The 21,758-nt window shown below is 38.5% G+C and overlaps 1 long non-coding RNA gene across 1 annotated transcript; it reads left to right on the plus strand.

The window, feature by feature from the left end:
* Positions 1 to 1,458: 1,458 nt before the first annotated feature.
* Positions 1,459 to 18,365, plus strand: LOC120173890. The gene is made up of 4 exons (XR_005521104.1): positions 1,459 to 1,561; positions 1,665 to 1,748; positions 17,991 to 18,072; positions 18,335 to 18,365. It is a non-coding gene; the product is annotated as an uncharacterized LOC120173890 (long non-coding RNA).
* The last annotated feature ends 3,393 nt before the right edge of the window (positions 18,366 to 21,758 follow it).

Genomic DNA, 21,758 nt, shown 5'->3' on the forward strand with positions numbered 1-21,758 from the left:
GAAGTTCGCGTTGCGATTTTCCAAATTCGTTGCGATAGTCGAAGTTCGCGTTGCGATTTATTCCAAATTCGTTGCGATAGTCGAAGTTCGCGTTGCGATTTTCCAAATTATTTGCGATAGTCGAAGTTGGCGTTGCGATTTTTCAAATTCGTTGCGTTAGTCGAAGTTCGCATTGCGATTTATTCAAAATTCGTTGCGATAGTCCAAGTTCGCATTGCGATTTATTCCAAATTCGTTGCGATAGTCCAAAATCGCAACGACTGGTGGTATTGCATTTGTTTCTTAAGAATTTTCTCTAAAAAGATAGTATTTGTGTGGACGTGTCGAAGACACGTATTACCACGACCACGAGACGAGACGGCGGCGGCGGTGGCGCGCGAGAGTCACCCTTGTTCTCTATCACTCAACAAGGAAGTGGGAAAGCCAAGCTTTAAATACCATTCCCAATAGTATTTCCAAAAAAAGTTGGTTAAAATCGTATATTATAAGATATTTTTGGTCACTGAAGTTATTTTCTCTTCAATTAATCATGTTAGTAAAAATGTGGTCAATTCGGTGACCGAACCGAAACACCCCTAATGGGAGGAAACCCTCACCAAAAGGTTTGTTTCTTATGCTTTCATGGGTTGGGCTGAAAAAGATACAATTGGGAACATAATCTGATCCCAAAGACTCACTTCTTCCTTCAAGCCAACATAATCTGATCCCAAAGACTCACTTCTTCCTTCAAGCCCTATTCTGTTGATTAATTACATGATAATGATCGGCAAATGTATCTTGAAGGAAATCGTTTTCCGGTTTCTGACTACTATTTTCTTTACTTATAGCTAGAGATTTAAATTATGGTTGCGGCGTATTTTCGTTGTGTTGCGTTTATTTGTAATTATGAAGATAGAAGACTCTATTAAGATCATTACGGATATCTCGGTCGTAAAGTAAGAATTTCGGACGACACCTTTACCATGTAATGGTTACTATTCTAATAATGGACTGCTATTTAAATACGTGCTTAGAAGTTACTTCAGTTACTGCTTTTTAGGTAGTGTGGATATGTATGAAGGTCTGATGCCAATATCAGCAAGTAGAGGGTCCTTCTCCATAGGTAGTTGGTGTCTGTTTGTATGTAAAGCTTTTAATATTTTTATTTTTAATTGAGTTAGAGTAGGTTTAAAGTCGCCTCTAGTTGACCAAATAAATAATCAAAAGTCAACTTGGATCACTTTCTTCGAGTTAGGCTGAGGGGTTGCCTATGGTCTATGGATGTAATTATTGTTTGAAAGTGAAAATGTACAAACTGAAATTCCCAAAAAAAAAAAAAAAAAAAAAGTGCTTCACCAGTCACCATGTTTTTGAGGATTAGAACATGTAGTTGGAAGCTAGGACCACAAGGTTTCTGACTTCCTTTATTTGCCCCACCAACTACAAGACGTAGTTGAAAGCATTTCCTCATTTTTTTGGATTTCTCTGAGGACGAGAAAAGAAGATCAACGCGAGGGACATCTCTGAAGAAGAAAGCGAAGACTACTTCGACAAAACTGACGCATGAATTTTATCTACTAAGGTTTCTCCAACTGCCTTTTTTGCAGATCAAGTTCCCTTGTCTACTGTCAATTTATCATTATTCATTTGTGCATCTTATTACATTTTAATTGGCTCTTTCGCAGGTTGCAAGTACTGAAATATCTTATGCTTCCAATGTAAGGCCGGATACTTCTGATTTCATGCAGTTAGTCTCACTTTCTGACAAAGTAAGCTTTTCGAAGTAATTGGTTCTGCCTCATCCGCATTCTAGCTTCTCTTTTAACTATAAGAATTTAATCATTTGACATTTTTAATCCATGTTTATCTCGTGCTACTGAAGACACTTAACTTCGTCCATAAAATTTTACTACGTTATATAATATAGGTATTTGTATTAATTAATTTTGTTTTTCTCCTTAAAATGTTACAGGTCCAAAGTTATATTTGAGGCCCAAATCCCGTGACCCATTACACGTAGGCTGCCCATGTGACCCAAGTGGCCCAGACTCAACACACAACCCTCATCATTTTAGGGTTTCCAAAAACCCTAAGTGTGCCGCAAGCCTTCCCCGTCGAAGACCCCATTTGCTTCACGCCTCACAACATCACTGGATTTCTCGGCCATCACCAACGACGTGAATATGTGAAACACAACAACCAACAAAATAAGAGTCACGATCTGCTTAGGACTCAAGATTTTCGAAACTAAAGATAGCATTGTTTAGAGTATAAATAAGCATGTAATCCATTTGTTTGCAACACTACGATTGGAAATACGAAATACCAAGCAAAAATTACAGATAAATCACAGCCAAGAACAATATTTTTTCGAATCATTCATACTTCGACAGAATGGAAAAAAAGGTGAAATTCATACCTTTGCGTGTTGTTTTCTTTTTGTTTGGTGTCATTCCTGCGTTTTGGTTCGATTTGAACCCCAAAAAAATCATTTTTGGTCGAGGACCAAGGGGTTGCTTTCGAAGCTATTTCGCTAGATCTACGCGACCCCGAGGCCGTTTTGAAAAAATTACTCGAATATTTTAAAAGAGGAAAGGAAAAGCTTTTAAAAATCAAATATTTTCGAGGTTTGCCGCCGATTAACGGCGGCCGGTGAGGCGGCGTGGTGGCCGGTTTCTGGGAACCACGACCGTGTTCTTCATCCCTTAAGAACATGTGAATAACATGCAGAGGATTTTAAAAAACTTGTTTTGATCCGTTTTGTATCAAATGGGAAAATGAGGGAGTGTTTTCAGAAAAATGGGATTTATAGTTAACCCGTTTGGACTGTGACCGGACCCGTGACTGCGTCAGACCCGTGCGTTTTTTAGAGAAAAAGGGTAAACTGCATTTTGCTCCCTTATTTTTTTAAAGGGTCTATTTTGCTCACCAAAATTCGATTTCATCCCAGAAATACTTCAAAATTGGTCACACTATCTTCTGTTTTTACAATTTAATCCTTTTTCTGGATTTTAATTTTAACTTTCCTTTATATATATATATTTTATAGTGTTATTATTATTCTTTTTTATATTTTATTTTTATATACATGTGTTATTAGTATTTTATTATTTATTTATTTTATTTATATGTTATATTATATATATATATATTTTATTTTATTTCTTAATATCTCTATATTTTTTTAGTCTACAAGCTAATATTTATATAAATATATGTAAATTTATTTTTTATTTTTTCCCTCGTTTTTGTTTATTTTACTTTTATTTTTTATTTTTATTATTTGATTTATTTTTTTCGTATTTTATTTATTTGCCTTTGTTTCTTTATTTCTCTTATTATATTTTGTCTTTGTTTGACATTTCAGTTTCACTATTTCTATGTTAATCATGTTGTTTACTTTTTGTTTCTATTATATGTTGTTAGTTATTTATTTTTCTCTTCTTTATTTTACTTTCTTTATTTTCAATTTATCTTCGTCACCTTTGTTTTTCTAACGCTTTTCCTGATTCTTAAAGGGTACGTTTTCAAAACGGTTAAATGTAAGTAATTCGAATCGTCATTTTACCTTTTAATTTAAAATTAAAATTTTCTTAATTAAAGATAACTGGAAATTATATAGTACCGAAAGGGCAGTTCAGGGGTGCTAACTCTTCCATGACTGTAACCGACTCCCAATTCGACACATCACTGGTAAGACGCAGATCAGGTAAGAAATAAAGTATCCAGTCACCAATTTACTTTTAAATAAATGATTGGTGGGGAATCCAATCCATTCATTCAAGTCGAAGCCCAATTCCGGTGCCCAACCGAAAGACGGTTCCGACAGCTTGGCGACTCCACTGGGGACACAGGTAAGTGAGTCAGTCTAAGGTAATTTCCAGTTGTCTTTTTAACGAAAAGGGTAAGTTTAAATTTTAAGGTAACATTTCGATCCTTATTGCTTACTTTTGATTATATTTTTCAAATAAATAGTTGTACTAACTGTTTTCTAATGATTTCAGCCTTCCAAACTCATTTTTTCCTCTAAGGCTCTATACCTGAGATCCAAACCCTGTTTTAAGTGGGGGTAAAAGTGAAACTTTCGTGTGAATTTATTCACTGTGCGGGCATAAGGGAATGTGTCCTCTCGAGTTTAACTTAGTCCACACAAGCCTGTGATAGGTTTAGGACTAGGGGTCTAGCAAGCCCAAGGGGGCACCGATAAGGAGAACTCGAGTACCGTTTTTTAGAACCTAAACCGGGAGACCATGCAGAATTAGACCCTACCCCAAAACCATATTCTAAAACCTAGGATATTTTTACCCTAACCATTTTTTTGTGGTTTTTTTTCTTTCGTCATTTTTTATTTATTTATTTTATTTTACTAACTTTTTTGCCTTTGTGTTTGTTTTTTAGCATTTGCATCATAACGAGAGGCTATTGATCCCTAAAAAGCATTTGTTAAACACAAAATAGTCCGAATTAATGGACAAAAGTGTTGTAATACAAGAGATTAAAAACACCGAGGCACGACTATCGTCCGAGAAGACTCAGAAAGAGAAGGGAGACAGTCTTCAGGGGAATTATGTGTCAGTGCTGGTTAGTTACGCCTCTGTCAGCCTGAAATAGAATGATGTCCAAGAGCTGCGAAACATTTGGGACAGTTGGAAGAATGATCGGAAATAGAAGTTCAGCCAACGGTACGGTGACATTGCACTTTTACTCCAAGTTAAGACTGTTGAGCCTTTAATCAGAGCACTGGTTCAATTCTGGAACTTGGGATATAGTTGCTTCACTTTTAATCGGGAGGACATGGTACCCACCATTGAAGAATACACTACCCTACTGCACTACGAAAGCATCAGACTAGAGAGGGCATATATCAAACACATCAAGAGTCAGCCTTTCAAAAATGGGGTGGCTAAGATTGCAGGGGTTGATGAAAAATGGGTGACTGATTGACTCCGACATAAAGGTAACGGGGAAGGAATTGAGTGGATTCACATAAGGCAACTAATGAAGAACCACCCTGATGAATGGAAAACTATAAACCTTTTTGCACTAGGTCTGTACGGTTTGGTTATCTTTCCGAAGACTTTAGGGTGCATCGACGCAGCCGTGGTAGAACTATTTGAACAACTTCCAAGGCGAGTCAACGCAACACCGGCCATTTTAGCCGAGACCTTTCGATCTCTTAATCATTTAAGAAGAGCTGGTGGAGGCAGGTTCGTTGGGTGTGTTCAGCTCATTCAAGTCTTGATTCACAACCACTTATGGAAGACTAACAGGGTTGTTTACCACCGATTTAGTACCACCTATTCACCTTTGGGAGAGTTCATCACTATGAAGTGGCATGAAGGCGCTACAAAGGAAAAATGTATGAAAGTCTTTACACATCTTCAGAATCGGGACATTACCTGGAGAGCCCCCTGGTTGTTCCTCGGTGATGTTCTTTTCCGGTGTGGGGATTCTGATACTATGACCTTACTTGGACTTTGGGGTGTAGTTGGGTATGCTCCGTTGTTGGCACTGAGACAGCATGGGGCACGTCAGTTTGTCCCCACAACATGCGGACTAATTAAATCAGAGTTTGTGTATAGCAGTGATAGTTATTAGAAGATGATCAAGGAAGCAGACGATTCATGGAAGAAAGTATTCCGGATGGATGTTGTAGCTGTCAGAGACATGCTTACTCCGGATTATGTGGAGTGACGAAGATTGAGAAAGAATGATAACGTCCCGGTGCCAGACTGTGAAGACACCCGGACTATGGAGGAACATCTCAGGCCTATCCCTTCTGGACTTGAGATAGCCAAGGTAGAGTTTGAAGCTGTGAATAACGAGCTGAAGCAGAGGGTTAAGGAACTTGAAGCTGAATGTTAACAATAGAAGCTAGATGCCGACTCTCAGAACTACATAGCAGACAAACTAGAAAGAGAACAGAAAAGAGTCTATTATGAGCTCGAAGATTTGAGAAAGGGGTATCAAGATAAATTCAAGGATAACTCCAAGTTGAAAGTAACCTTTGAATACTAGAAAGATGAAGCTCACATTCTGAAAAGGAAGTTCGAGGGACCTGATGAAAGGGCTTGGAAAGAACAGCTGAAGACTGCTCAAAGGCGCTTGGCAGACAGTCAACAACAGAACGAACGCTTGAGAATCCGGGTGGCTGACTTAGAGAAGCAACATGAGAAAGATGACAAGACAATAGCTGAGTTAGAAGCTATTGTAGATGGGTTCAAGAGGCAAGCAAATGAGCTTCAGATAGTGCCCTTCAACGGAGGATTACATTGGCGTTTTCATTGGGAGCAACCATAGTGAATGGTGAGGGCCAGAGACGCAACCATCCGAGATTTCCTGGATCAAGTAAAAAAAAGTAGCCCGTCATCTTCATGGCCTCGCAAGGGAAGCTGGAGTGGTTTGACAAGGCATTCAACCAGTGACAGATTAAGGCAGAAGACTTGCCAACCTATTAGAAGCTGTTTGAGGTCTAGAGGATTTAGTCCGAATGTACCTTTAATTTGTTTTTATGTCTCTTAAAAGATAAAACATTTTTGTCTGAATAAGGATTATTTATAATAATGGACACTTTGCTGGATCAATGCCTCCAAATTGCATACATCATACATTGCATACTTTGCATTTTATATATTTCATGTTTACTTTTATATTTTCCATGTTTTTACATTCGTATTAACTAACAGAACATGTCTCAGACACCAAGCTTACCACCGCAAGCATTAGATACACATCACCCACACAATACTCAAGCAAAAAAGAGACAAATGGAGGCCAGAATCGAGAAGATCAAAGAGAACATGGCAAGACTACAAAAAGAGTTGGAGGACAAAATGGCTCAGAACAGTCAAAGTACCATGGAGTCCATCAAGAAAAGCACGGAGTCCTTAGTCAACCGGATCGTGGCTAAGTTATATGGTTTACAACAACAAGCACCCGGAGTAGGTGTATCAGAGGGGATAACCATACCACCGACCCCACAGATGGTTGTCTCATCCGGGATCTTACCTGGACTGCAAGGTGACTCATCTGCCACCAAAGAAAAAGCTGTTGCAAATTTACAAACTTCCACAACCTGTCCTGACACTCATCCGGATGATTATAATATCCTGGATTTTGATGAGAATGATAAGGCAAAAAAGATGGAAGAAAAGATCAGAATGCTGGAAGATCAGATGAAGATGGTCCAAGAAGACCATGATTATTATGGAGTGGACGCAATGAAGCTGAGCCTAGTCACAGATTTGGTGCTTCTACCAAAGTTTAAGGTCCCGAAGTTCGAGAAGTTCGACGGGAACAGCTGCTCTTCGGCCCATATCACTATGTTCTGTAGGAAGATAACAGGGTACGGGGGAAATGACCAACTCTTGATCTACTACTTTCAGGAGAGCTTGTCCGGTTCAGCTATCCGATGGTACAACCAGCTCAGCCGAACTCATATCAAGACGTGGAAAGACTTAGCCAAGTCTTTCTTAGAGCAGTACAAATATATCAATGATATGAGACCAGACCGAGTTATGCTGTAGAGCCTGAAAAAGAAGTATAACGATAGCTTCTGACAGTACGCACAAAGATGGAGGGCTTTATCTGTGCAAGTTCATCCACCCTTGGATGAAAAGGAAACTAGAAAGCTATTTGTACAGACCCTGAAGATACCTTACTTCGGGCACCTGGTGGCAATAACATCGGGAAGTTTCTCAGATCTGGTCATGGCCGGTGAAATGGTCGAACTGGCCATAAAACAAGGAAAATTAAAGGAGGAGACTCCAGTAAGAAGCCTCCTATTGAGAACAAGGACCGAGAGATCAATAATGTCAATACCTATAGCACCAACAAAGGTGTTACAGTCTCAAGTTCAAAAGCAACTGTAGTTGTACCATCTGGTACTTCTAACCAATCTCAGAGAGAACCAAGGAAAGAAAGGGAAAGAGAACAGTTCGATCCAATTCCCATGACATATAAAGAGTTATATCAACAACTCTTCGACACTCACGCGGTGTCACCCTATCCTATAGATCCGATAAAGCCCTCTATCCGAAATAGTTTGACGAGAACGCCCATTGTGAATATCATGGAGGTGTACAGGGGCATTCAATTGAAAACTGTCTCGTATTCAAGAGACTGGTACAACGAATGCGGAACAAAAATTGGATTCATTTTAATTTTGGAGCACCGAACGTCGCCCAAAATCCTTTGCCTAATCATCAGGAGACGGGAATCAACGCAATCACCACCGAGAATGGCAAGAGAATCAAAACTTGTGTTTCGGAAGTTAAAGCTCCTTTGGCTTGGGTATGGAGCCAAATGGTAAAGGTGGGGCTTCTTACATCCCATTCACGTGTAACGAGGATTGAAGATGGTAACCATTGTTGTTACCACAACGCAGTAGGGCATAATGTGCAAGAGTGCCCAGAATTCATATCGATAGTTCAGCTCATGATGAACCAGAAAAAGCTTGAATTTTACTAAGAAATTCAAGATTCTTTGGAAGCAGATGTTTGTGCCACCGGAGAATCATCAAACAAGAGTTTCGGTAGGGGTAGTCCTTTGATAATTACCCATAAGGCATATATGACAGTAACAATACCAACCAAGGTGGTGATCACAGCACCTCGGCCTTTTCAATACAAGGACAATCGGCAAGTGCCATGGAAGTACGAATGCCAGGTGAGTACTTCCAAAGGATGTGATAGCAAAGTGGGGTAAAGACCACTCGAGCCATTCAAAGAAGATATGCTAGTAGTCAATGAACCTATAAAGGAGGAAGAAGCTAAAGAGTTCCTCAAGATCTTGAAACACAGCGAGTACAACATTGTAGAACAACTCCATAACTTACCTACGCGTACTTCAATGCTAGCACTATTTTTAAACTCGGAGGCACACTGAGAAGTACTGTTGAAAGTCCTTAATCAAACGTTCATGCCACAAGACATACCAGTCAGCAAGATGGATCAACTGGTGAACAATATTCAAGCTGATAATCTTATCTCATTTTCAGATGATGAGATTCCATCCAGAGGAAGAGGCCGAACAAATGCACTACATATCACTACGTATTGCAAGGGGAACGCTTTACCAAGTGTATTGATTGACAACGACTTGGCCCTGAACGTGATGCCTTTGGTGATATTGAAGAGCCTGCCAATAGATACCTCTCATATGAGAGCCTGTAAGAACGTGGTCTGAGCATTTGACGAGACTAAAAGAGAGGTAGTCGGTAAGATCGAGGTACCGTTGACCATCGGACCAGCCACCTATGATGTTGAGTTCCTTGTGATGGATATCATGTCGTCCTATAGCTGTATTTTGGGAAGGCCATGGATTCATCAAGCAGGTGCAGTACCCTCCATGCTGCACCAAAAAGTTAAATTCGTTATTGACGGGGCCTTAGTAATTATCAATGCTGAGGAAGATATTATGGCAAGTGTGACCACGGAGGCCCCATACATCGAAGTAGATGAGGAAGCGGTAGAGTGCTCATTTCGCTCCTTAGAATTCGTGAATGCCACATTCATGGCAGAAGGAAGAAAGATTCCTAGACCTCGACTCTCCCAGTGCACAAAGATGGAGATCAAGCAAACCCTAGGCCGAGGTGCCAGGATCGAAAATGGGTTTGGGAAGCAGCTGTAAGAAAGAATTAGTCCAGTCCTTCCTATTTCACAATTAGGCCAGTTTGGGCTTGGTTTTCAGCCCAATTATCATGAAAAGAGGAAGGAGAGCCAGAAGAACTGGGATAGAAGGATAACCATGTTGACTGGAAATGAACTTCAATGGAAGCCTATAACATTCCCGCCTCTTTGCCATACATTCAAGTCAGGTGATTATGTGTTTGAGACCACCTCATCTGATCTAGAAGCGGCTCTGGAAGATCTGAACGTTAATACCATGATAACAGAAGATGTTGACAACAAAGACAGATCCTGGATATGCCCTCTGCCACCTGGGTTCGTGCCTAGCAGTTGATCGGTGGAAGAACTACATTTGGTTTACAAGAGCCTTTCAGAGTAATATTCGAACTATCCTTATTTGCCTATACCCGGGGCAATAGGTGATCTTTTATAAGGGTGAATAAACATTTGGTTTAATTTTAATAAAGGATATGTTTTTTCTATGTGCATGTCAAACAAATTTTTTTTCATTTCTTTTTGAATTCATTGTCTATTTTTCCTCATTTCAGCACTTCATTTCCATTTTCTTCGAGTACGATTCTTGACTATTCTGTGTGGGATATTTTCCTCTTACACATACATGTTTCTCTCTTCCTTCAGATCCTTAGACGATGATGATGTAGGCACTGATGATTCTGATCCAGAGGTGGATTTTGAATCGACCATTTGTCTTGGGGAATTCGACGAATGAGACAATGAAGAGGAGTGCAACTTGCCTACCGAATTGTTGAGAATGGTAGAAAAAGAAGATAAACAAATACTACCACATGAGGAGGCAATCGAAATCTTGAATCTGGGCACTGAAGATGACATAAAGGAGGTTAAAATCGGCACAACTCTCTCGGCTAAAGCAAGACAAAACCTGATAGTCTTACTTAAGGAGTATAGAGATGTGTTCTCCTGGTCGTATCAAGACATACCGGGACTAGACACAGATATGGTAGTTCATAAGCTGCCAATTAAGCCAGAATGCAAACCCGTGCAACAGAAACTAAGAAGGATGTGACCAGAAATGCTCCTTAAGATCAAAGAAGAGGTCAAGAAGCAATTTGATGTCGTTTTTCTTCAAGTGGCCAAGTATTCGGAGTGGGTGGCCAACATAGTGCCTATTCCAAAGAAAGACGGGAAGGTTCGTATGTGCGTCGATTACCAGGACCTTAACAGGGCAAGCCCTAAAGATAACTTTCTTCTGCCTCACATTAACACGTTGGTAGACAATACAACCGGGAATGCTTTCTTTTCATTCATGGATGGATTTTCGGGATATGACCAGATCAAGATGCATCCTAAAGATATGGAGAAAACCACGTTCTTCATGATGTGGGAACCTTCTGCTACAAGGTTATGCCTTTCGATTGAAGAATGTTGGGGCAACATATCAGAGAGCTATGGTGGCCTTGTTGCACGACATGATGCACAAAGAGATAGAAGTTTATATCGATGACATGATTGTCAAAGCACAAACCGAGAATGAACATGTTGAGAATCTGAGAAAGCTCTTCCAGAGATTGCGAAAGTTCCAACTGAGATTGAACCCTAGCAAGTGCACCTTTGGGGTAATATCCGGGAAATTATTAGGCTTCGTGGTCAGCAGAAAAGGCATCGAAGTCGATCCTGATAAAGTCAAGACTATCCAAAATCTGCCTCTTTCACGAACACAAAAGGAGGTTTGAGGTTTTCTTGGTAGATTGAATTACATAGCACAGTTCATATCTCAGTTAATCGAAAAGTGTTATCCAATTTCCGTCTTCTCCGAAAGAATAACCCTGGAACGTGGGATGAAAAATGCCAGATTGCATTTGAGAAAGTAAAGGAGTATTTGTCTCACTCTCCTGTCCTGATGTCCCCTATCCCGGGTAAACCTCTGTTCTTGTATCTTTCTATATTCGAGAACTCCATGGGGTATGTCCTAGGTCAACATGATAAATCCGGGAAGAAGAAAAGAGCCATCTACTATTTAAGCAAGAAGTTCACCGATTGCAAGGTCAGATATCCTCCTATCGAGAAGGTTTGTTGTGCTCTAGTTTGGGCTACAAAAAGACTCCGATAATACATGTTGTATCATACCATTTGGCTGATTTCCAAGTTAGATCCCCTGAAGTACATGATGGGTGTACCTGCTCTATTTGGAAGGTTAGCTCGATGGCATATGCTCTTGTCTGAATTTGACATCGAGTATGTGAGCCAGAAAGAAATCAAAGGAAGTGCCATATTAGAGTTCTTGGCAAGTAGAACCGATGAGAATTATGAGCCTTTGGACTTTGATTTCCCAGACGAAGAATTGATGGCTATATCCTTAGAATAAACAAGTACTTCAACGGACAGTTACTGGAGAATGCATTTCGATGGTGCATCAAATGCATTAGGACATGGCATTGGGGCAATCCTAATCTCTCAAGAAGGGAGTCACTACCCATTTACCAGCAGACTTAACTTCGATTACACCAATAACATGGTAGAATACGAAGCTTGTGTCTTGGGAATTCGGGTTGCACTGGGGAAAATATAAAGACTTTGCGGGTGTACGGAGACTCAGCCTTAGTAATCTATCAGCTCCGAGGAGAATGAGAAACCAAGGATGTAAAGCTGTTAGAGTACCGAAAACTAGTACTGGATCTGTTCGAAGAGTTCGACGAAGTCACCTTCCACTACGTGCCTAGATAAGAAAACCAAATGGCTGACGATTTAGCTACCTTGGCAGCCGCATTCAAGGCTGGAAGGGAGTCTGAAATGATGCAAATTAACATGCAGTCATATGAGTACCCAGCTCATTGTTACCAAATTGAAGAAGTGAAAGACACTAAGCCTTGGTACTACGACATTCTGCAATATATCAAGCATCGGAGTTATCCATAAGAAGCCACTGATACCGATAAGAGAACCCTTAGAAGGATGACAACAGGATACGTCCTTGACAGAGAGGTTTTATACAAGAAAAGCCATAATCAAGTCTTGTTAAGGTGCGTCGATGCTGAAGAGGCAAAAATGATAGTGGAAAAAGTACATGAGGGAGTTTGTGGGGCACATGCAAATGGACATATGATGTCAAGAAAAATAATGAGATGCAGATATTTTTGGTCCACACTGGAAAGTGATTGCATCAACTATGCTAGAAGATGCCATAAATGTCATATTTACGGAGATAAAATCAATGTTCCACCTCATTCACTTCATGTAATGACGTCGCCCTGGTCTTTCTCTGTGTGGGCCATGGATATTATCGGGCAAATCCATCCGAAGGCTTCGAATGGCCACCGTTTCATTCTTGTGTCAATTGATTACTTCACGAAACAGGTAGAGGCTGCATCATATGCCAGTGTCACTCAGTCCACTATTTGTAAGTTTCTGAAAAAAGAGATTATATGTCGGTATGGTCTACCTGAAAGAATCATTACCGATAATGCTACAAACTTGAACAATAGGATGATAAATGCTGCTTGTGAACAGTTCAACATAAAACATCACAATTCCACTGATTACAAACCAAAGATGAACGGAGCAGTAGAAGCAACAAACAAAAACATTAAGAAGATAGTGGAGAAAACGACTGAAACTTACAAAGACTGGCATGATAAGTTGTCTTTTTCTTTGTTCGCTTATCGAACCTCGGTACGAACCTCGACTGGGGCAACTCCATTTTCACTAGCTTATGGAATGGAAGTAGTGCTACCCATTGAAGTAAAGATTTCGTCACTCCGGGTCCTGACAGAGGTCAAACTGGATGATATAGAATGGGTACAATCCAGATATGATCAGCTTAATCTGATAGATGAAAAGAGACTGAAAGCCATTCATCATGGTCAAATCTATCAGAAACGAATGATCCGAGCACATGACAAAAAGGTACACCCGAGAATATTATGCGAAAGAGATCTGGTACTAAAAATAATTTGGCCAGTCCAGAAAGATTTTCGAGGAAAATGGACGCCAAATTAAGAAGGACCTTATGTCGTGAAAAAGGCCTTCCCCGGAGGAGCCCTTGTCCTGGCTGAAATAGACAGACCTGAACTACCATATCCCATCAACTCAGATGCAGTCAAAAAGTACTTCGCTTAGGATGAAAACCCGAAAGGGCATCTTAAGTCGAAAAAGGGAAAAAGGAAAAAGAAAAAAATAAAAAGAGAAAAAAACGTTTAGGATGAAAACCCGAAAGGGCACCCTAAATTGAAAAAAGGAAAAAAGAGAAAAAGAACAAAAAAGAAAAAGAAAAATAAGGTGGGTTCAAGATGAAAACCCACAAAGGGCGTCTTGCAACCAAGGATGGGTCCAAGTTGAAAACCCAAAAAGGGCGATTTGGATATTAACAGTGGAAAGATCCCGACATCTTAATCTCCTACAAACTCAACAAGTCGGAGAAAGGTTGCACTCTCCATAATGTTTTCGCATTTTCAAATATCCCTTGGCAAAGGCTGTGTTCAAAGTCACCTGACGATTTTTCAGCTCAGAAGTGCCCACATTATCGAGATCTCATACTTCATCATGTATTCATTTTCCAAAATGTTTGTCATGTATTATTTGTTTTTTATCATGAATAAAAGACAATCTTTTTCTCTAAACCAATTCCTTTTGAGCATCTTGGATTGAGCTTAAACTTAATGATCTATTTACTTATGCAAAAGATAATCGCATATTACTGTACAAAGATTCATTAAAAAGTACAGGTACCCGGAAGCCAATCAAGGCTCATGCATATACTTGAGATGGTCGAGAAGTATTTCCCAGATCAAGGATCAAAAAAGCAAAATATGCACATCACATTTTAACATTTGAAGAATTCAAGACCAAGGATCGGAACTTCAAGATTCCAGAATCAAGATTCCAAACAGGCAACCGGAGATTGAGATTTCTCTCCAGAGCACCAAGATAACATATGTTGCATATGCATTTTAGGCACACCTAAGAGCATTGCATTCATAGCATCACATATATGCATAACTTTTTCAAGTTTCAGCTAGAGTCAATTTCAACTTCGTAGCGAAGGATATTGAACTTGAAGCGACACAATTTGCTCGAGAGTAGATTTCAACTTCACGACGGAGATATCTAACTCGAAGCCAAACTGCACAATAAAGGGGTCATCCACAATTTCAACTTCACGACGAAGGGAATCGTGTCCACCCGCAACATATAATACTTGGATTTCAACTTCACGATGAAGGATATTCAAGTCAAGGCTCAACTTCACGATGAAGGGGCCATTCGCGATTTCAACTCCACGACGGAGGATATCGTACCCATACATCCATAAATTTAACTCCACGACGGAGGATATCGTGCCATTTGAGGCTCAACTTCACGACGAAGGGGCTTCTCAATTTCAGAGCCAATTTCAACTTCACAACGAATGATATTGGACTCAAGACAACACAAGCTCAACTTCACGATGAAGGGGCGGTTGATTGTCAACCAACAACTTTTCAGTTTCATTCAGAGTCAATTTCAACTTCACAGCAAAGGATATTAGACTCGAGACAGCACAAGCTCAACTTCACAGCGAAGGGGCGGCTGACTATCAACAAACAATTTCCCAGTTCTAGAACCAATTTCAACTTCACGACGGAGGATATTGGACTCGGAGTAATACAACTTACTTGGATTTCAACTTCACGACGAATGATATCCAATTACCAGGCTCAACTTCACGGCGAAAGGGCCACCCGCGGTTTCAAATTCACGACGAAGGGAATCGTGCACACAAGCAGCATCCATCTCTAGATTGGATTTCAACTTCACGACGAAGGATATTCAACTCAAAGAATGAGTGTCTGTCAATAAACGTTCTAGTTTCAGAGTCAATTTCAACTTCACGACGAAGGATATTGGCCTCGAAACAACGCAACTTACATTGGATTTTCAACTTCACGACGAAGGATATCCGATTCCCAGGCTCAACTTCGCTACGAAGGGGCCATATACATATACAACTTCACAACGAAGGGTACCATACCCTAACAGAATGACCCAAGTTCACAACGAAGGAGACATCTGTAATATAGCGACACCAAAGTCTTCAGGTCAAGTTTCACCTTCATGACGAAGTATCTTGAGCCAGAAGATGATCTAGAAGTCACTTTCTAATATTCTGAGTTCGATTTCAACTTCACGACGAAGGATATCGTGCTCAAAATGGTTCAGTTTAGACTCAACCTCACGACGAGAGGGTCATTTCGCAATTCAATCCAAATTGACAAACCAGTCTTAATATCGGATTTCAACTCCACAACGAAAGATATTCGATATGACCGAAATTCGTGTCTTTTAATCTTTGCTCTATTGTCGCTACACGATAATGAGCAAGCGACAATAGAGGAAAGAGGGGTAGCTAAAGACACTTAATTTCGTCCATACAATTTTACTACGTTATATAATAAATTATGTTATATAATATAGGTATTTGTATTAATTAATTTTGTTTTTCTCCTCAAAATGTTACAGGTCCAAAGTTAAATTTGAGGCCCAAATCTCGTGACCCATTACACGCAGGCTGTCCATGTGACCCAAGTGGCCCAGACTCAACACACAACCCTCATCAGATTAAGGTTTCTAGAAACCCTAAGTACACCACAAGCCTTCCCCATCAAAGACCCCATTTGCTTCATGCCTCGCAACATCACCGAATTTCTCGGCCATCATCAACGACGTGCATATGTGAAACACAACAACCAACAAAATGAGAGTCACGATATGCTTAGGACTCAAGATTTTCGGAACTAAAGATAGCATTGTTTATAGTATAAATAAGCATGTAATCCATTTGTTTGCAACACTACGATTGGAAATACAAAATACTAAGCAAAAATTACAGATAAATCGCAGCCAAGAACAATATTTTTTTCGAAGCATTATACTTCGACAGAAAGGAAGAAAGGTGAAATTCATACCTTTGCGTGTTGTTTTCTTTTTGTTTGGTGTCATTCCTACGTTTTGGTTCGATTTGAACCCTAAAAAATCATTTTCGGCCGAGGACCAAGGGGGTTGCTTTCGAAGCTATTTCGCTAGATCTACGCGACCCTGAGACCGTTTTGAAAAAATTACTCGGATATTTTAAAAGAGGAAAGGAAAAGCTTTTAAAAATCAAATTTTTTTCGAGGTTTGCCGCCGATGAACAGCGGCCGGCGAGGCAGCGCGGTGTTCGGTTTCTGGGAACCATGGTCGTGTTCTTCATCCCTCAAGAACATGTGAAGAACATGCAGAGGATTTTAAAAAACTTGTTTTGATACGTTTTGTATCAAATGGGAAAATGAGGGAGTGTTTTCAGAAAAGTGGGCTTTATAGTTGACCCGTTTAGACTGTGACTCGACCCGTGACCGCTTTTGACTCGCGCATTTTTTAGAGAAAAAGGGTAAACTGCCTTTTGGTCCCTCATTTTTTTAAAGGGCCTATTTTGCTCACCAAAATTTGATTTCATCCCAGAAATGCTTCAAAATTGGTCACACTATCTTCTGTTTTTACAATTTAATCCTTTTTCTGGATTTTAATTTTAACTTTCCTTCTTTTATATATATATTATAGTGTTATTATTATTCTTTTTTATATTTTATTTTTATATACATGTGCTATTAGTATTTTATTATTAAATTTATATGTTATATTATATATATATATATATATATATATATGTATTTTATTTTATTTCTTAATATCTCTATATTGTTTTAGTCTACAAGCTAATATTTATATAAATATATGTAAATATATATTTTTCCCCTCGTTTTTGTTTATTTCACTTTTATTTTTTATTTTTATTATTTGATTTATTTTTTTTGTATTTTATTTATTTGCCTTTGTTTTTTTATTTCTCTTATTCTATTTTGTCTTTGTTTGACATTTCAGTTTCACCGTTTTCATGTTAATCATGTTGTTTGCTTTTTGTTCCTATTATATGTTGTTAGTTATTTATTTTTCTCTTCTTTATTTTACTTTCTTTATTTTCAATTTATCATCGTCACCTTTGTTTTTCTAACGCTTTTCCTGATTCTTAAAGGGTACGTTTTCAAAACGGTTAAAGGTAAGTAATTTGGATCGTCATTTTACCTTTTAATCTAAAATTATAATTTTCTTAATTAAAGACAACTGGAAATTATATAGTACTGAAAGGGCAATTCAAGGGTGCTAACCCTTCCTTGACTGTAATCGACTCCCGAATCCGACACATCACTAGTAAGACGCAGATCAGGTAAGAAATAAGGTATCCGGTCAACCAATTTACTTTTAAATAAATGATCGGTGGCGACTCCCATCCATTCATTCAAGTCGAAGCCCAATTTCGGGACCCAACCGAAAGACGGTTCCGACAGCTACTCTGTAAAAGTATAATTTAATCTTTATTAATCCATGTGTCAGGGAAGGATGAGTGCTCTTAATTCAATGCATGGCATTATTCAACCAGAAAATACTGCAAGAACTGAAGAAGCCAATTCAACAAGTGAGTGATCACTGAGTATCCTTAATGAACATTGCATTGGTGTTTATCTTCTCGCTTTCAATCAGATCAGTCAATTCATTATAAGTGCATGTTGTGGTAGTTTTCTAACATGTTTTCGTGATACAGTTGTTCCGACGATATCATAGTAAACTATCGTAAAGACTGATAAAGGGGGAAGTAAAGCATAATTAGTGGCACTAATTAGTCTTTTGATGGTAAAGGAAATATTAAAATATAGAACTTATTTGTTGCCCGTTGGCAGATGATGCAACCAGTGGTGCTACTCCAAGAAAGAAGTTCGTCCACCATGTAATAGACTTTGTAGTTTACTTTGTACTCAAATTTTTGGAATGTATATTTTTCTTTGCCCCGGACTTGCAAGATTTTTGGAAGCACAAGATTTAACCCCACAAGTAGGGAACCAGTCTAATCACCAGCTGACAGATTCAAGGTCTCAAGGAAACAGTACTTTGATTGAAGCAAAAGAGGACTCGCTCCATCGATGTTGGCAGAGGCTACTAAATTTAGAAGCCTTGATAACTGAGCTTTGTAACAGAACCGCAAAACTTCCTCCTGAAAAAGAATACATGATTCTTGAGTCATTAAGTCGTATTAAATCAATTGAACAAGATTTACAGAGAGCAAAGAAAAGTAAGAATTCTTTCTACAGTAAGTCCTAGTGGCAACCAGTTTTTGTTTGTTCTGGTCACTAATAATGGACTTGATTTTGTAGGCATTGCTTGCAACTGCATCAAAGCAAGCGGAGCTTGCTGAGTCTATGGAACATTTAAAACACAACAGCTTAGCTCTATGTTTCTATTTTCTCAAGAGGAGAAAATATAAAACTGGCAATTAGGGAGATAAGAATGTGTTTGAACTGTTACTTTGGAAACTAAATTGGTGACAGTAGTCTGTTCCGATTGCTTCCCCAAGGCCTTGCTTGGTATGAAGGATGGAATCTAGGACGATGAATTTGCTTGTTTTCCCGATTGTGCAATCTCCATTTTCGAATCGACAATGCTATAATTGCAAGATATGCAAATCTCTGGCGTGGTTTTGAGCAGCAGCAGGTTGTCAAACTCTTTTACATTAGTTTTACTCTAATCCTTTAATTCTGAGTAACTCTATGTCATGTCTACTTTTGTTTCAAATTGGCAGTCAAGGTGACACAACAGAGTTTTGAAGTTAGTCCATGGAAATAAAATCTTTCTGACAACCACAACAAGTAGTTACAGAGACAGTTGTGCATATGGTTTTCAAGTTTCTGTACATTGTATGATCCCCCACCCCACCCCCCACATTTTTTTACCCAGTTGTTTTCTCAAGCTGTTATAAAGAATAATATTGCAACTAGAACTATTAATTAGACAAGCCATCTTGAAAGACATGGCATAATTCTTAGAACATGATCCTGAGAAATAAAGAAAAAACTCTTTCACAATTAACAGTAAGCAAATATTTTATAAGTTTGATAGGTGACTAATGACAGATCAAATTGAATACGATTAAGTTCTCACACATTCCCAGAGTTCATCCGCATAAGCTTAAAATTATTAATTCTGAAGCAAATGGTTTAACAAAAGACAGATTAATGCACCAGAAAAAAAGTCTATAAACAATTCATTTCTATGTTACTTCGTAGTAATGACCACCAACAGGTAAAAACAAGTCATGATAACCGGAAAAAAAAGTCGTGCAGCTTTGAAATTTCGCAGAAGTTAGACAGATTGAAACCTTGGAATGCAGCCAGGTTGAGGTCATTTGATAACCAAAAGCGTGCAGCAGTTAGGAGCAAAAATGTGGTAAATTAGTTTTTACCTTGGCTCAAAATGGAGATAGACAGAGTATGCTGTGATGGACTGAGTTGGTTAAGAAAATTGATAAAAATGCATTTTCCGGGAGTCGAACCCGGGTCTATTGCTTGAAGGCAATAATAACCGTTGTTCTACAAACGCTTTGACGAACTTTGTCCGAACTGTTCTCTTATAATCAATTTACATATCTTCGAAGTTGCGAAAACAATGCTACTGAAATCCTCATTTAATTTTAGTCCCTCATATTTTTATCAATATAATTGAGTTTTTAATATTCTTTTTACTTTTTATGAAAATAATTTTTAAATTTTGTGATGTTGCTCTCACAAGATTCGCAATCATCATTTTCAATAATACTATTTTTAATATTTGAAAATAAATCCTTCTCTTAAAAATATAATTTTATCTTACACCTTTTTCCATAAATTAATTAAATTTAAACTTTATATTTTCAAGATAAATAAAAAAATTTATCTCACATTTAAATTATTTTGTACAAATCTGATTATCAAATTATTATATACATTATTTTTACAATATAGAAATGATTTCATTGACTTGGTGACCATCCTCACCCCTATAGCCATCATCCTCAAAATAAAAAACTAGTATCAATCTGAATAGAGTAACACGTTTTGAATAACACAAAAAATTAACATACAATTTAATATAATAATATACAAAATATCAAATTTTAATACAAAGATATTATACCTTCGTACTTAAATACATGATAATCTCGTACTTAATATCTTAAAAAAAATCAACACATAAATGTTAAATTATTAATAAATTATTTTTTAAAAAATAAAATTTTAATATATTATACTTTCACGTTGTTCGTGAGCTTTTTGAGTCGAGTATCAAGTATATGATTTCGGCTCGTTAAGAACTCGAGTCAAGTCTATTTGAGTCAAGTATTTATCAAGTTTTAATCGAGTTGATTTCAAATAACTCACGATCTGTCTCGTCTCATTTACGGTATAATGGAATTGGTGGTGAAGTTTTGAGAACGGATTCCAGTGTGTATGATCTCTCCTCGATACTCCATTACTTTTAATAGAAGCTTACTGAGTTTTTTGAGGGGGTGAAAGGGGTTAAACAAGTTGACCCTTTGTCTTTGTACTTGTGTGTTTCGGACATGAACACTCTCTCAAGGTTGTCAGATCTTATAGTGTGGAAGGGTATTTTTTACCTTCATCCTAAATACAAGAAAATCATGTATACTCATCTTTGTTTTACGAATGATTTACTCATTTTTGCCAAATGAACTCTGGATTCAATATTGGGAGTTAAATATGTTTTGTATAGATTTTATACAATGTCGAGATTGAATATCAACGATGTCAAGTGCGAGGCGTTTGCATCGAGGGTTTCGGATGTTGAATTGAACAGAATCAAGGAGAGCTTGGGATTTAAGGTGGGTGCTCTACCAGTTAGATGCCTCGGTGTCCCACTGATGACGTGAAAGCTCTCGGTGTGTGACTACCAAGCTTTACTCCATTGTATCAAGAGGAAAATGAGTCATTGGATGAACAGGAAGTTGATTTACGTTGGGAGATTGCAGTTGATTTAGTCGGTTCTTTTTAGCGTCACAAATTTCTGGGGCAGGCAGCTCCTTATTCCTAAAGGGGTTGTTTATCGTATTGAGCAGATTTTCTTGAGGTTATTTTGGATGGGAGAGACGTCTCGGCTATCGACATTAGAGTTGGTTGGGAACAGATTTGCTCACTAAAATCTGAGGATGGGTTTGATTTGAAGGGTCTATCCTGTTAGAACCGTGCATGTTTTATTCTTTTGTTGAGAAAACAATTGGCTTATGAAGGCTCTTTGTGGGTAGCGTGGCTCCCACAAGGCAATATGGGTCGTGGG

Source organism: Hibiscus syriacus, unplaced genomic scaffold, assembly GCF_006381635.1.
Source record: "Hibiscus syriacus cultivar Baekdansim isolate YM2019G1 unplaced genomic scaffold, ASM638163v2 tig00111990_pilon, whole genome shotgun sequence".
Taxonomy (NCBI): domain Eukaryota; kingdom Viridiplantae; phylum Streptophyta; class Magnoliopsida; order Malvales; family Malvaceae; genus Hibiscus; species Hibiscus syriacus.